Source organism: Carex rostrata, chromosome 26, assembly GCF_964058835.1.
Source record: "Carex rostrata chromosome 26, lpCarRost1.2, whole genome shotgun sequence".
NCBI classification, from domain to species: domain Eukaryota; kingdom Viridiplantae; phylum Streptophyta; class Magnoliopsida; order Poales; family Cyperaceae; genus Carex; species Carex rostrata.
Window position 1 is genome coordinate 6059461 of NC_135943.1, and position 17967 is coordinate 6077427.

The window sequence follows — 17967 nt, forward strand, 5'->3', positions numbered from 1 at the left end:
ACGGGACGGGACCCTAAGAGATTAATTCCATCCATATCCAATTCAATCCGGTCGCTATTATGACTGCAGGAGTACAGGGGGTCTGTTTTGAGATTTATGCCTCTAAAAGAAGGGTCCGGATCGGATTTTCTGCTTGCATCTCAGGAAGTGATACGGATTCACCCTTAGAAGACTTATCGGTTATCTATCGCTATGTTATCGGACAGGTCCCATTCGTTCCTGCACCCGTAACCATATCCATATGCAAACCTTGTGGTATTCCTTCCTTTGAAGTTTGAACTATATATATTAAATAAATAAATAATTGTATGTAGGAGTCTGATACCCATCGGATCCAAATCGGTCGTTACCTATTCAGAACCGTTGATTTGTTTTCCTGATATATTTTGTGTATTTGATTCTCACAAATATTGAAGAGGAGTACACGTACAAATATTAAATCGAAAAGCACAGAGTATGAAATCAATCAGATAGTTCTAAACGGACATCGAACTAATTTGGGTTTGATGCTGACTATCAACAGTCGAGCGAGCTGGATTCATGGCATCCGAGCTAAAATCTCAGTTTGAAATCGTGACAAGCCAATTCGAGCTAGTTTGTTGATTCTGACTGAATCTTGTTTCAAGAAAAAAATGAATTATACAAACTTTTTGGATCGAGTTGGACCAAACTATACAATATAAAATGCACACAAATTTATACAAATTTTTGAACTGAGCTGGACTTTTTGAACTGAGTTTGGACCTAGAACTCGTTAACAGCTTAATCCAGTAACGAATGAACTGTTAACGAGCGAGACAAGTACGAATCACGATCGAGCTATGAAATATGAGCTTTTTTTCCACCCCTAAATCCAACAACTATCAACACATAATTGTAAATACAACCCTACAAATGAAATATATATGTTTGATTGCAAAGTTAGATAAGAACACAGTATGCCACAGCATCCCCTCTTTCTTTAGTGATGATTTTTATGTAAAGAGTTGGGATTTAACTTCAAAATTTTGTCAATATTTTTTGAATCAAGTTAAGTAAAATTATTTACGTATTGTATTGTCGACAATAAATTGACTGTGTGTATCAATTTTCATATATTTTGTTTTTTATTCTATTTATTAAATATGGATCTTTATATAAAAATAAATTGTTTCCATTACTCTTTTGTTCATGCATATCACATACATATTTTATAAGTTATGTCTAAAATGTCGGTTCTAAAATTATAAGTTATGTTTGACGACATTAAAATTAATGGTTCAAATCAATTTTTAAACAATCGGAAATGTCGTAAAATAGATTGATTTCAACCGTTTGGATTTATAATTTGAAATCAATTTAATAATTTTGAAATTATGTTCACCAATTATCTTGATGAGCGTGTTACACTAACTTTACTCCGGATTTTCAAATCACGATCTTCTGCACAAAGAGTGCCAATTTTTTTTACTAGATCAAAAAATAATTCTTTATAAATAATGAAACTTATTTTAACCAAATTGCATCAAACAGCTAACTTTATAATGAAAACCAGCTAATTTTACAACACTTCCTAATTGAAGAATGCGAGTTCGAACGGTTAAAAAAACTTTGTAGATATTTAAAATTAAGAAACTTAATCACTTCTTTATTAAAAAAAAAAAAAACTAAGTATTGTACTTCAAATGATTTATATCTTTTTGTTTTGATGAAAAATTATGACTTTCATTATAGAAAAAGAAAAGAAGAAAACTGATAATTTTTTATTCTTTTGTAAACTCAGCTGCCTATATATTAATTATATATTAGCATATATCTATGTTGTACAGATAGACAAATAGAAATAAATATATCATTATTAATTCTAATCATATATGTCAAATATTTTTATCAATACATGAATTTCGCTATCGATACAAACATTATATAATGTCGAATACAGATCCAAGATGACTCTAAATGAATCCGTACTAGTAGATGGCAGTGTTGTTAAATACGGTCGCGCGCATATGTGTATGCAGTCAGAAACTGTATGAAAATCTTCATGCAATTTCATATATGCAGTTTTGTATATACAGTCACATATGCAGCTCTATATATATAGACCGTATTATACCATGCGAGGTGGGATTATGTCGGAAGTCTTTTGAACTATATATATCACGGTCCAAAGTATCTTTTATCCATCTGATTAGGTTTACTGTTTTAACTATTTGAGATTGTAAATGGTCCCCTAAACTTACAAGGAAATAGTTTTTATTCCTTATTTACTATATATGTAAGCCAAACAGAAGAAAATAGGAAATAGAAAAAAATAAATGCCGTGCTATATATACTACTATTTCCTAGCTACTTGTATGTGCATGACGCTATGAGAATTGAGAACAAAACAAAGAAAGAGATAAAGATCACAAATGAGAATTGAAGAGGGGTTTTTTTTTTCTCAAGATTAGAAATTTTGGATCTCCTTTGAAACAGATATATAAAAGACTAATAATGATTTAAGGTCATGTTTGGTTGTGGACTAAAAAGTGAAATAAGGGCTTTAGGTCTCACTTAATTATTCCACCAAATGTGGTTTAATTGAGCTGGACTAAGACGGAATAAGCCGATCTTTAGGCCGGACTAAATTGGACTAAACTAAACCACCTCTCTAGGTTGTTTAATTTTAATTGAGTATGAGGTCTAACTTTTCATTATTTTTATTATTTTTAATCACTTTTTAACAAATATAAAATAAGCAATTAATTTTTTTTTTCATTTACTTATAAGGAAACTTATAACTTTATCAATTATAGAATCAATATTTTTTTTAAATGGCATAACTTTTTAAATCAACAAAATATGCAATCTAAAAAATAATTAAATAAAATATTTTTTAAATTGTACTACAAAATAAGAAAAATTTTGTTCATCAACCTAACATATTTTTGACAAATAAATTAGTACACATATAACTTTAATTAAATAAGATTCATTAAATACAATGTGTTTCTCTAAGATATAGAATTAATTTATACATAACTCATTTTCTTGTACAATTTCTTTCAATCAAAATGAAAAGAAAAAAATATGAAGAATAGTTTTATTATTGTTATAATAAATTTTGTAGGACAAAATAATTTGTAATATCAAATCATGCCTTAAGTCATCAAATTCTTATCAAACAAGGAATAATTTAAGTCAAAGTATAATTTTAGATATCAACCAAACATGAATAATTTAAATCGACCTAAGTTGAAATAACCAAGTTAGGTCTCATTAACATTAGTTCACAACCAAACATGATCTAAATGTTCTTTTGAATTTGGTCAAGAAATACATCAAGCAATAGCACAGTGGCCAAATAATAAGAGTTCGGGGCCAGATGGATTCTCGGGGGAGTTTTACAAATTCTTCGCATCAATGTTAGTGACGGACCTACATGAGGTTTTTAAAGGGGTAATGAAAAATGGTGACAGCCTCAAACCAATGAATTCGTCTTACATAGTGTTAATACCCAAGAAAGACTCGCCAACCAAACCGTCAGACTTCCGCCCGATTAGCTTGCTGCACGGAGTTCAGAAAATATTCTCAAAAATTCTAGCGAACCGGCTTCAACCAAGAATGGACCAACTGATTATGGATGTACAAACTGGATTCCAAAAGGGACGTCAGATATCGGAAAGTTACATATATGCGCAACACTTACTTCACATTGCAAGAAAAAACAAGATGCCATTTGCAATGCTGAAGCTGGATATCAAAAAAGCTTTCGACACCATTAATTGGGATTTTGTTCTGAGAATAATGGAGAATCTGGGGTTCCAAGGTAATTGGATAATTTGGATAAAGAATGCGGTATTTCAGGGATCATCACAAGTTCTAATTAATGGTTTACTTGGGAAAAAAATTCAACTCAAGCATGGAGTACGACAAGGTGACCCGTTGTCACCCTCTCTGTTTATCATGGCCATGGATTTCTTTGCAAGATACCTACAAAAGCTCACAGAATTGGGGGCGATTAGATTGCCATTCACGGGCATGAGGCCGTGCTTGCTTTATGCGAACGATGCATTACTGTTCCTTAAACCCGACCCTAACCAGGCACGGGCAATCAAATTGACACTTTTAGTATTTCAACAAGTCTCAGGTTTAGCAACAAATTTGGAAAAATATGAGCTTCTGACCATGAACACTACTCAGGAAATAAAAACAGAAACTGCGGCAGTGCTGAATTGCAGGCTGACAGAACTGCCACTGATATATTTAGGTATACCTTTGTCGAACAAAAGGTTACCTAAATCTGCGTACATGGACCTATTGCATAGGCTGAACAGAAGGTTGGGGGGTTGGGCGGCAAGGTTTTTATCAATTGCAGGAAGGCTTACACTACTGAATTCAATCTTATCGTCCCTGCCTATACACTTCGTGTCAGTCCTCAAGTTACCGGAATGGGTAATACAAAAGATAGACAAAATTCAGCGTAAATTTTTATGGCATGGAGTCACAGATCAAAAGAAAGGCTTCAATCTAGTAGACTGGGAAGTGGTGTGTACACCAAAACACGTAGGGGGTTTAGGAGTATTGGACTTAAGAGATTTCAACAAAGCAATGCTACTTAAATGGTTTTGGTGGTGGTTTAAACCGGAACAAAAACTATGGAAACCTTTGCTAGCAGCAACATCAAGAAGAAGAGGGTATGTACCAGAAGCAGCCATATTCATGCAGTTGAAAGGGGATACAATAGACTTCTTCTATGTGCACACCAGATTTAAAGCCGGCAAAGGAACAACTATTTCATTATGGGATCACGATTGGGGAAAAGGAATACTAAGAGACCAATTACCAGTTCTGTACTCATTCTCCAAGGCTCCAGAAATTTCCCTTCAACAAGGGGCATTGTCAGAGCAGCAGCTCAGTGAATCCTTTAGGCCAAACTTATCTGAACAAGCACAAGAGGAATTACAGGAACTATGGTATCATATTGAACAACTGCAGCTTACTCATACAGCAATGGATGACATAACTTGGAAGGTTACTAGTACAGGGGTATTTTCGGTACAGTCAGCATACAAAGCAATGAAAGGGGGGCCGAGTTTGTCATCCGACCTTAGGCATATCTGGAAGCTTAAGGCGCCGCCAAGGATGATCATCTTTGAATGGCTGGCAATAAGGAACCGCATTCTAACACATGACAATTTGAGAAAGAAAGGATGCATCATAATAACAAGATGTCCAATGTGTAAGGCAGCTGCAGAATCGGTACATCACTTATTTCACATCTGCAATTACACTAGAGAAGTGTATAGAAGGCTAACCTCGGCACAACCATCACCAAATTGGCCGGCAAGACCAATACTAAACATTACTAACAGCAATCAGATAGGGTCGCTGTCAGCGGCACAGAGAGCACTACTTCTGATCATGCATTTCATAGTTTGGCGAGAGAGGTGTACCAGGTCTTTTAGGGAGTCTGCAAAAGAACCGGAGGAATTGCTTAGTGAGATTTTGTGGCAAGCAAAATTCTTCCAATTAAATGGAAGTCAATGAAAACGAAGAAAATAGACAGAGAATCAAAATGAGATGGCCGTAAGCGGTACAGGAAAATAGGTACTGGTACAAGCCAAGGGTTGTCAGAGAACAAAGAAAACCAGTACCTACTGGGAGAGATTTCGGTTTTTGCAATCTACTAAGTTTTACTTTTTTTTTAGTTAATTTGCTTTATTCTAGACTTTCTTCAGCTCAACTGTTTTGAGCCTTCGCTTTTTGTTTTTTTAAAAAAAATTCTATAAACTGGTTACAAAAGTTTTGTAACTAATTAAATGAAATCAAATGTGGACTTGATCCACGTTTTTTCTCAAAAAAAAAAACAAAGTTGAGGGGAGAAGATTATTATGAAAAGTTGTAAAATGCTTTTGGAAAGAAATAATTAATGTAGATCTCTGTTTGCTTAGGTACTGGATCCAGTAGCCATATCCCATATGTATTTAATGTACTTCCATTTTTAATTTGAACAGTTTTAATACGATTTGATGAGATCAGAAATGAAAATAGTATCATACGGTGAGTAGTCCAAAGCCATTTGGACTAATTCTGCCCCATATATACCATGCAGTACTGCCCATACAAATGTTTATTTTAATTAATTAAAAAAAAAATCCAAGTTATGATGAAACATTTATTAATAAAAAAAAGAAACCCGAACCCAATTCTTTATACTCATAAAGTTTCTTTCTTTTGTTTTTTAGAGTTGGGATTAAAGTAGTGCTATTATACCTGTTACTCCAGACGGATGTTCTGGGTGAAATTCACGTGAATTTCGTGTTTACATTATTTTATTACTAATTTGGGCCGAAGGAATTTTTTTTTTTTTTTGACTGCATGCAGGCCGAAGGATTTGAGCAGCTAAATCCGAACTTGTAATTTATTAGTCACTATCACTACAAATTAAATAAGGAAATTCCTGAAGATAATTCTGTACAAGTCAATGCGGGCCTAGCTATTACGTAATTTACAAGAACGAACATTTATTGAAGCCAATATTGGTGGAACTACAGCTAGAACATTGCTTTATCATCACTTGCCAACGAGATCACGTCTTAGAGATTACACATGCATGGCAAAGGAAAAAAAAAATGTAATTCACCTACGGGTTTCTAAAGCAAAATATATATTAAACATCTAACGGTTCGGATTGATCGTTTGAACATTGAAAACGTAAAAATGAGTTATAAATATATGTGGACATATGCTTATGGAAGTAGAATAGCCAACCTCTAAGAGAGAGAGATTGAATTGTGATTTAATTTTGAAAATTGTACCAGTAAAATATATGTGTCTTTAGTTTGTATTAAAAAAGAGAAGAAAAATACTTTATTGATACTTTTATACGAGGGGATAAATATATGTCTTTGGTAATTATTTATACGAGAGGATTTTATTTTTACGATAATTATAAAGTTGAAAGTAGGCCAACTCTAGGCTAGCTAGTCTGAAAATTAGATAGAGGTGTTGTTATTGTTGTATACTTGTATATAAATTTATATGATGAGTACAAAAGAATAAGTTGAGAATGTCAATGATGTCCTGTCAAATTTGTCTCCATGCATTAAACAACTTGCAAGCGGATAATGTTGACCAAAATGCCAAGCTTTAAGCACTTTATCCGGAAATGCAAATAAATAAAAAATAAATAAATATATAAGAAATTGACATTTTCTTTGGACTTCAGTACGGTGGTCACAGTATGTTTCAAAAGGCGCCATTTACTATAGAGCACTGTTTTTCCTCTACTGTTATACTTCAAAGGTAGTGCTGTTAAAAAAAAAAAAAAAAAAAAAAAAAAAAAAAACTCGTAGTTCGTGATTTGATTGATTTCGATTAGAAAAAAAGTTTGAAATTAATTTATTCGATTGAAGTTTGTTCTAAAAAAAATTAAATCAGTTCAGTTCGAATCTTATTCAAACTAAATATAGTTCATTAGAAATTGGTTTGCGAACTATTGAGATTCAAATCTCAAATTAACATGTATTGTTTAAATTAGAACAACGCCAGTGGCTTATTGCAAAATCAAGGTTTCATTTCAAATAAGTTCAAATAGGTATTTGATATGATCAGATAAGATCCAATACAATGCTTAGTTTAAGCTATCCAATTTTCAAAAAATAACTAAAGTCAGTAGGGTTGCCAAAAAAAGCTCGTAGTTCGTGATTTGATTGACTTCGATTTGAAAAAAAAATCGCAATTAACTCGTTCGATTGAAGTTCGTTCCGAAACAAATCAAACTAGTTCAATTCGAATCATATTCAAACTCAAACTCAAACTAGAATAAGTTTGATTTAATTTGATTCGATCATTTGCAACCCTACTTCAAAGTGAATTATGAACAATACTATGCATGCATCACTCAATAGTCAACATTACATACTGAGTTTTGTTAACTAAAGCGTAATTAACTCATGAAATCGGATAAACATATTTACAGAGCTATTTTAACTTTACGTAACGCACAGTTAACAAAGAAAAAATATATATATATGACTGATGAATTGTATGAAGTCAAAGCAACTGTGTTAATATCTTTGTCCGTTAAATCTTTGTCTTTCTCAAATTTTATAAAGAACATAATTTCTCTATTTAGCTATAATTTCACAAGTTTCTCTAAAACTGGAATATTGTGTTAATCATTTCTGTTTTTTTTTTTTTTTTGAATTTTTCAAAAATTTAATCCTTATCAAGATTTCTTCATCCATTGACTTGAGCAATAAAAAAGCAACCATATTGGCTATTAAAAGTGTAATAAAGAAGCCAAAAAAGGGAAAAGACAAACTTAAGCATAATAAACATTTGTTAATTAATTAAAGTTAAACAAACTTAAATCCAGCTCAACAAGTCCCTTAATTAAATAAAACATTATTCAGCAAATTCGGATTTATATCTTTTGTGTTTCGGATCCATTAAGCAATACTTGGAGGAGGAGCATTCCTAGCAGGCACATCTGCGTACCGCGACCTCCCCGGAATGGGAGAAGGTGGCACCGGATTCCCCAGACGACCCCCCTGAGCGTACCCGCGACCCGGTATGTCATCGGGTGGATCCCGTTGGTTGTTACACCCGTAACCGGCTCCATATGCAAACTTTGAGGCAGCAACCATTTTCCTTGGAACTGCATGCATTAATTAAACACAACAGCTAAAAAAATGTTAAAAGCAGATTGTTAACAAAATTTTAAAGAAATTAAGAAGAGGAACAAAGAGACTAACTGTTGCAATTAATAGAATGAGAAGGGCCAAAGCAGCTTAGTAGAATGAGACAAGAAAGAAATAAAGCAATGGAATTGGATCTAATTAGCGGACTCATTTCTTCTCTCTTCTCTCTTCTCTCTTCTCTCTTCTCTCTTCTCTCTTCTTCTCTGTTGTTGACATGAACAAAACCAAGGCCGTTTTATAGGCGCAGAGCGAGTTGAGTTGATCCAACCAACCACCAGCATGGATAATTGTAAATATGACCCTACAAAAACAATGTATTTCATTGTAAAAGTGTCATGTCACGACATTAAAACAATCGTGTTACACAGATGGATACACAAAATTCAAGTTTGTAAATGTATACGCGCAATTGAACAATCAAAGTGCGTACATATTGACTTGGTGAGTCTAAGTCAACGAGTAGAGTGATTATCTACCAAACTTTCTTTTTTACTTCTCGAGATTCCAGACAAGTTTCTTATTCTTCCACAAAAAATCCACATTTCTTTACTATATCCAAAATTCTGTAATGAAAACTTTTAAATTTTCTAAAAAAAGATTAAAAAAAAAAAAACCTTCAGGACAGTACGTATAGGTACACTGCCTCTCTGATTTTTAAAAAATTTCTAAAAATAATTGTCCTAATCAAGGAAACTTAGCTGTGATAAGTGTAGAGTTTCTAATTATTTTTTTTCCCTATAACATGATTTTCCTTTTTATTTTAAAATAGAGAGCATCTAGCTACCCCCGTAACAATCCTCCATTTATTCCCCAGCTATTAATTATTTAAATAACTACTAACTACCTAGGGGGACTACTTACTATTTGAGGACCACCTAATATTTAAAAGATTTTACAACTGGCGCGCGCAAGTATTCATCTGTAACACATCAATTATTCATATTTAAGATATCAAGTATTTAAAAAAAAAAAAAACTGGACATGTTTTTAAAGGTGGTTTTTTTTTCTCTGTTCAATCTAATCAATATTTTTGACGATCGGTGAGGAATTTTGCAAATCTAAAACCACGAATGTTTTGTACATAATTTTATCTTTCAAATAAGATCCATGATTATATACTTTCGAGTTGTTCGTTTCACAAGTATTCATCCTCATCGAGAAAGTATTTATCCTCATCGTGCAATGACAAATATAAAAACTGGACACATCACTCATTCATTTTTTACACACTTTTAGAGGTGGATTTTTTTTTCTCCGTTCAATCTAATCAATATTTTTGACGATCTGTGAGAAATTTTGCAAATCTAAAATCACGAACGTTTTCTACACAATTTTATCTTTCAAATGAGATCCATGATGACATACTTTCGAGTTTTCTGTTGCACAAGTATTAATATCTTATCACGCAAGTATTCATACCTAAGATATTAAGTATTCATCATTCACGTTGAAATATTCATATCTAAGACATCAAGTATTCATTCATATGCCTCTATTTTTTGATTTTTTTTTTTTACTACTTCAATAACTACTAACTATCTAGAGGAACCACTTACTATTTGGGGACCACCTATATATTTGAAAGAATTTACAACTGGCACGCGCAAGTATTCAAATATAATGCATGAAGTATTCATCTATAACACATTAAGTATTCATACCTAATATATCAAGTATTTAAAAAAAATTGACACATTTTTAGAGGTGAGTTTTTTTTTCTCCGTTCAATATAACCAATATTTCTGACAATCTGTAAGAAATTTTGCAAATCTAAAATCACGAACGTTTTCTATACAATTTTTTCTTTCAAATGAGATCAATGATGACATACTTTTGAGTTGTCCGTTGCACAAGTATTCATCCCTTATCAAGAAAGTATTCATAATTTGTCGTGCAAGTGCAAATATAAAAACTTGAAACATCACTTATCCATCTTTTATACGTTTTTAGAGGTGAATTTTTTTATTTGTTTAATCTAACCAATATTTCTGACAATCTATAAGGAATTTTGCAAACCTAAAACCACGAACGTTTTCTACACAATTTTATCTTTCAAATGAGATCCATGATTACATGCTTTTGAGTTGTCTATTGCACAAGTATTCATCTCTCGTCACCCAAGTATTCATCCATAAGATATCAAGTATTATTAATACACGTTAAAGTATTCATTCATATACATCTATTTTTTTTTCAAAATTTGTTTTTATGTCAGTTCTTTGTAATAAAAAATAGTTGCGATGTGTTTCACTATCAAAACAAAAATAACCTATCAAATTTTACAGATCATTGAATTGAAATGTTACAAAAAAAAACATAGAAATAATGTTTAAAAAAAACAAAACATACTTCATTGAAGTATTCATTCATATGAGTTGAAGTATTCATAAATAAGATATCAAGTATTCATACATATACGTTCAAGTATTCATAACTAAGATATTAAGTATTCATCCATACAAGTTCAAGTATTCATTCCTAAGACATCAAGTATTCATTCATACACCTCTATTTTTTTCAAAATTTGTTTTTTCTGTCATTTCTTAGTATTTAGTATGCACTACCCTAATTCATGAACCCAACTCATAATCATAATAATTAAAGTTTTGATAACTACATCTCTAAGTATTGATATATATGCAAAAGAAATGTTATTATGTAAAAAACTAATTCTTCCTGATATAATTATTTCACATTGCACCAGTTTTGTAAGTGTTCAAGTGTTCATACATATATTTATAAAGAAAAATATACATACATATAATATGTAAAGTATTCACACCATCTAAATAATCACGAAAACATTATACATTATTCAAATTAACAACCAAAATTATTAATAACAAATAATTGTTAATTCGGTATCATTGATGCAATAGAGGCTATTACAATCACAAAATAACAAATAACCAAAAAAAATTAACACACGCCTTCAAATTCTAGAACAAATCATATAAAACAAACCAACATTAAAATCTTCATACAAATGATTCTAGTCTAAACTGTGGAGGCACAAAAGATCCCTGTTAATTTTCTTCTCCTTCGAGTTCAGAGGTCTGAATCTTACACAATCCGTTACATTTGACATTTTCACTTTCCGATTTCTTTGCAATTTAAATATCTGATAGTGAAAAATGATAAGCTGAAATTGTATCTATTGAAACCTAGGGTTTGTTATGTAAATTAAGCCAAGTTTTGTTGAAATTAGGTTTGATTAGGTTAGAAATGTCCAAAAGTTCAAGTTACTGCCCTAATTATGTTTATTTTGCAGGTAATCAAGTGTTTGGAGCTTAAAGGAGCAAAACATATGATTTGTAGCATGCTAGCATGAAGTTTGGAGCAGCTTTCACTTTCATTGCGGCCCGCAACAAAACAGACAGAGCCCTCTTCATTTCCTGCACTTTCATTGCGGCCCGAAATGATTTTTACAGTTTCCTGCACTTTCATTGCGGCCCGCAACTAAATCCATTGCGGCCCGAAATGAGTTTACAGTTTTCTGCACAACAAATTCTTAACTGCCTCCATCATTGTGGCCCGTAATAGATGTTATTACGGCCCGCAATAAGGCGGTTCAGAGCCCGAATTTGCTATTTTTAGGGATTTATTTCTAGGTTTCGCTAGGGGGTATAAAAGGAGACCTGTAGAATAGATTAAGGACGTTTTTTAGGGAGAATTTCTGGTTTTGAACAAGGAAAAGCAAGGAAGAGAGAAGAAGGGAGAAGAGAACATCATTGATCAACCGGTTTTATTATTTTCTTTCCTTTGGAACTCTTTTACTCTTTTGATTTCATTTGTGTTTTAGCCATGACTGGCTAAAGGCTTTTCTAGGGTTGATTAGGGATGTACTTGAAACTTTTGTTATGATTTAGTTTGTTTTATTTCATATGTTCTTGTTCTTTGTTATGATCTATTCCTTATTTTAATTGATTGTGAAGACTTAATCGAAATCACATGAAATCCTAGGATTTGGTATTTGCAATTGAGAAATTGAATATTAGGTCCAGACCATAAGGAATAGGGTATTTGATAGGCTAAGTACTGATAGGTGATGCTTGTCTTATACGGGCTTTACCTAATAGTTTAGAAAATTGTGCCAAGTACCGAGAGGTGAAAGATAGTTTTCTAGATCAATTGGGACAGTAAGAACCTAATGACTTTAGATTAGAGTAGCCAAGTACCGAGAGGTGACGTTTATTCTAATTTAAAGATGGTATTAATATAGAGATATCACTTTGTACCTACAACATCCAACTGTGCCTTCATAAATATAAGAACAGAATCTACATACCAATTAGTCGTAACACTATTGGATAGGAATCCTAAGAAACCCTAATTTCTCATACTTGTTAAAAATCATATTTTGCCTTAAAGACTTTAGTTTAATTCAGTTTAATCGCAATCAAACCAACCTTTGAACAAACAAAAACTTTTTTACTTTCTTTTACTAAATTAAATTGTTAAGTTAGACTTTGATATTCCAACTTGTCCCTGTGGAGACGATCCCTAAGTACTACTCGACAAGGTTGTACACTTGCAACCGAATTGAGCGTAAATTAGGATTTATTGCTTGTATTGCAAACAACACATCAAAAAACTGAAGCAATTACTAACAAGCGCCCAAAGAGAGAATAAGGATAATGGTAACTTTACAAGTAAACTGGTTTATACGTGAGTTTAAACTAGTACCAAATTGTAATTACCAGATTTTGTGAAGTAACTTTAGAAGGTGAAATTAGGATAATAGTAAAAAATAGCAAGTCACAATATATATGCAATTTTTTCAATCAAGGCATTGCTAGCTTTAATTAGAACTCACCACACCGAATCAGGTATACTGACCTTTTTAATTGGATGATAACAGGTAATTGTCTTGATTCGATCTGCTTTCGTGGATTCGAATTAGGAAGGTAGCTAGTGTAAGCTGCTGTCACGTCAAAGCTGGCGCGCCTATTGTGATCTGACGGTGCCACTGGATGAGGTTGAGAAGGGAAGCTGTTTCGTTAGACTGGAGGCACAGGAGCGGAGAGCCTCGATTCTATTTGTTACCTTTAGCTTTGGTCTTCTTTGTTTAAATATGAACGATTACTTCTCTGAGGCGGGGGTCTGGCGTCGTTTCTCGTCAAAACTTGCACCATGCGCTTCTTCAGATCAAAACTTAATTTTGAATAACCTGATGGGACCTCACTCATATAAAAACCAGAATCAAAGAATTAATCCAGTGAATAATACTAGTGTCTAGACTGGCGCATGAAATCAGAGAAACTTCACATGAATCTTAGTGTGAGATGAATCATTTAAGCAAACCTCATACCACAAAATAAAAAGTGTGAAATTGAAATAAGGTAAATAAAAAACATTAACTTGTAGTATCATCATGAATTAAGAGAAATAAACAATAGACGATCGATTATAATGTCATGAATCACTTCTCTCTAAGTTTCTATTTTTGTAGACGAGTAAACAGGGAATACTTTGTTTGCTTTTTAAGATCAGAAACTAAGGATCTCAGGTACATTATGTTTGAAGCTATTTAAGTTGAAATTGACCCCTTGAATTTCTAATCTCAAATCAATCCAAAGTTATAACATCAGTTAATCCTAGTAGAACTTTGCTACATGAAAGCCGGTAATACTAATCGTCAATCGCCATAATTAAGCCAAAATAGTAAAACAAGTAGTAAATTACTAGTGGTTTGACTGAAATCGCCATATGCAATCCAATTTCTCGTCAGTTCAATTGATCCAATTTTAATTTTCTAAGTCGATTTATCATAGGGAACTAACCTTGACCTGCTAGAGAAAGAGGACAACGGAGGAGTGTGCCTGAAACCCACTCGAAAGCTTAAAGCTACGATCAATGAGACCGGCAGTAACAACGTCGCAACCAATGGCGATCTTGCCTCTACCGCTGGAGCAGCATTGGATCCTTCCGGTGATCTCGGCAAGGATCGCGGCCTTCCCATCGGATTTCTCCTCGAAGAACTCGAACTTGCGCCACTGATACTTTCCGATCTGTTTCTCTCCGTCGAGAAGCCTTCGCGTCCATTAGAGAGAGACGGAGGACAAATCGGAAGTGAAGTCGGAGAAGAGATCGAACACGTGGCGGTTGAAGGAAGAGAGATCGGAAGAATCGTGTTAGTTCTTTTGAGTTGTCAACGAACGAGAAAGGGGAAGGAAAAGGAGAAGGGATAAAAAAATTGGAGAGGAAGGAGAGAGAAGGCAAATGGAGATATTAGTTAAGTTGTTAAGTTGTTAAGTTGTTACTCGTTAGTATGGATAAGGAGTTCGGGGGATAAATGGGGGATGGGAGGACGGGGGATATTATAATTATCCTTTAAAATATCATTACTATACTAGAGTTGACTACTTGACTTAGAGAGATCTTTTTCTAAGAGTGGACCAATGTTAAGTTGTAAAGAAAGAAAAATAATATTACCAAACAATCTGAGCTATATGTGTAACTGGGGAGTAAGAAGGAATTCGCATCCTCTGAGATATCTCATATTTTGCGTGACTTTTTGGAAAATCTGAACCGTTCAAATACGATCTGCACAAATCTCGAAGCTCAAATAATACTGGGCCCCTGCATAACCCCCGAATAGGCACCGGACACGTCGGTCACACAAAAGTTGAGATATCTCAGAAGATACGCACTCAGTAAGAAGTAGGTCTGATGTCTATTGGACATACTTTTCGGTTTAATGGACTTCATAGCTGTTCATTTGGCTTTAAGATGTGTACATAAAAATTGATGCAAGAGTGTACAGAAAGTGAAACGCACAGATCTTAAAACGGATCGGATGATCTTGAAGTCCATTTAACCTAAAATAGATCTCATGGACATCGGAGCTACTCCGTAGTGTAAATGGAATTCATCTCCAAAGTCCATAGCACCTATAGTTCAAAGGTTGAACAATGTAATTGAGAAGGGTAAAGGTGATTATGAAATTGCCCATGGCGGTACCAAAACAAAATTAAAAAATTTTAGTATATATCTAAAATTTTAAAATTATAGGAATGGCTTAGCCACCTTTTGAATGGCTTTAGATCCGCCGCCCCTACGGATTTGTGTTTCAATTTTTGCTGAATAATATTAAATTTTTACATTTAATTTTTGCCACACAAATTCGTTTGACACTTTGACCCCATATTTTATGTTGAAAATTTCTACTTTAACATCCACTTGATTATAAACTGAGAATTATTAGTAAATTACTAACAGCACGATTTTTAACATCCACTTATCGTTGAATATTTGACATTTAATTAATTAATAATAAGATCCAAAGCACTCGAAAACTTCAGTTCTTTATGCACTTAAAAAAAAAACATTTGTTCAGCCATTGACTTGAGCAATAAAAAAGTAACCAGATTGGCGATTAAAAGTGTAATAAAGAAGCCAAGAAAGGGAAAAGATTAATTAAAGTTAAACAAACTTAAATCCGGCTAACAAGTCCCTTAATTAAATAAAACAGTAATTATTCAGCAAATGCGGATTTATATTGATCTTTTGTGTTTGGGATCCATTAAGCAATAGTTGGAGGAGGAGCATTCCTAACATCCGCGGACCGCTTCGTCCCCGGAATGGGAGAAGATGGTTTCACCGGTTTCCCCACACGACCCTGAGCGTACTCGTGACCCGATTTGTTATCGGGGGGATCCCGTTGGTTGTTACACCCGTAACTGGCTCCATATGCAAACTTTGAGGCAGCAACCATTTTCCTTGGAACTGCATGCATTAAACACAACAGCTAAAAAATTGTTAAAAGCAGATTGTTAACAAAATTTTAAAGAAATTAAGAAGAGGAACAAAGAGACTAACTGTTGCAATTAATAGAATGAGAAGGGCCAAAGCAGCTTAGTAGAATGAGACAAGAAAGAAATAAAGCAATGGAATTGGATCTAATTAGCGGACTCATTTCTTCTCTCTTCTCTCTTCTCTCTTCTCTCTTCTCTCTTCTCTCCTCTCTTCTCTGTTGTTGACATGAACAAAACCAAGGCCGTTTTATAGGCGCAGAGCGAGTTGAGTTGATCCAACCAACCACCAGCATGGATAATTGTAAATATGACCCTACAAAAACAATGTATTTCATTGTAAAAGTGTCATGCATATTGCACCTCCACTTGCTTCAGTGATGATTTGTATGTCAAAGGTGGTGACATAACTTGACAATTTTTTCAGTATTTTTCAAATCAAGTCAATAATATTTTTCAGATGGATGGATACACAAAATTCTAAGTTTGTAAATGTATACGCGCAAATGAACAATCAAAGTGCGTACATATTGACTTGGTGAGTCTAAGTCAACGAGTAGAGTGATTATCCACCAAACTTTCTTTTTGACTTCTCGAGATTCGAGACAAGTTTCTTATTCTTCCACAAAAAATCCACATTTCTTTACTATATCCAAAATTCTGTAATGAAAACTTTTAAATTTTGTAAAAAAGATTAAAAAAAAAAAAAAAACCTTCAGGACAGTACGTATAGGTACACTTAGGGGTGAAAACGGAGCGGATACGGAGCGGATAATGCTGATACCATATCCGCATCTGTCGGATAATGAGCGGATACGGATATGGATACGAATACGGATAGTAAACAGATATCAAAATTCAAAACCAAATCCGCCTTAAACGGATACGGATACGGAACGGATAGTCCACGGATACGGATTCGAATACGGATATAAAACGAATAATGGTCGGATAATTAAGATATACTTCTAAAATACAAATATTAATTAAAAAATTAAATATTAATATTAATGATAACTATGCAGCATACGGCCGCATATACGGATTTTTATACGGACTAATATATACGGATTCTTTCATTAATTATTAAATATAAGCCCCTCAATTAAATATTAAATATTAAATTTGTTTTTATCTTATCAATTATTTAATATAGACACACAAAATTCAGGTCTAACACAGTAACACTCCATTGGATATGCCACAAAAAAAAATATGAACATGTTTAAATATCTGTTTGAAAGTTGATAAATGTTGGGGGCCCAAAATTCTTTTTAATGGCCCAAATACAGGCTGCGTGAAGTAGAAGCTAAAAATTCAAACCGCGTAAAGGAAAAGTATTAAAAAATTCATACCGTGTAAAAGAAAAGAGAGAGTCCGGTATACACCTTTAGTCCCAACATTCTAAAACAAAAAATACAGAGCGCTCTAGAGCTTATATAACAAGATGGAAACAACCTTGAAACCTACTCGACTGGCTTATTCCGGATGAGTGATGGGGATTGGATTTTGGTAACTACTGAGCATCCGATTCACATTTTAAA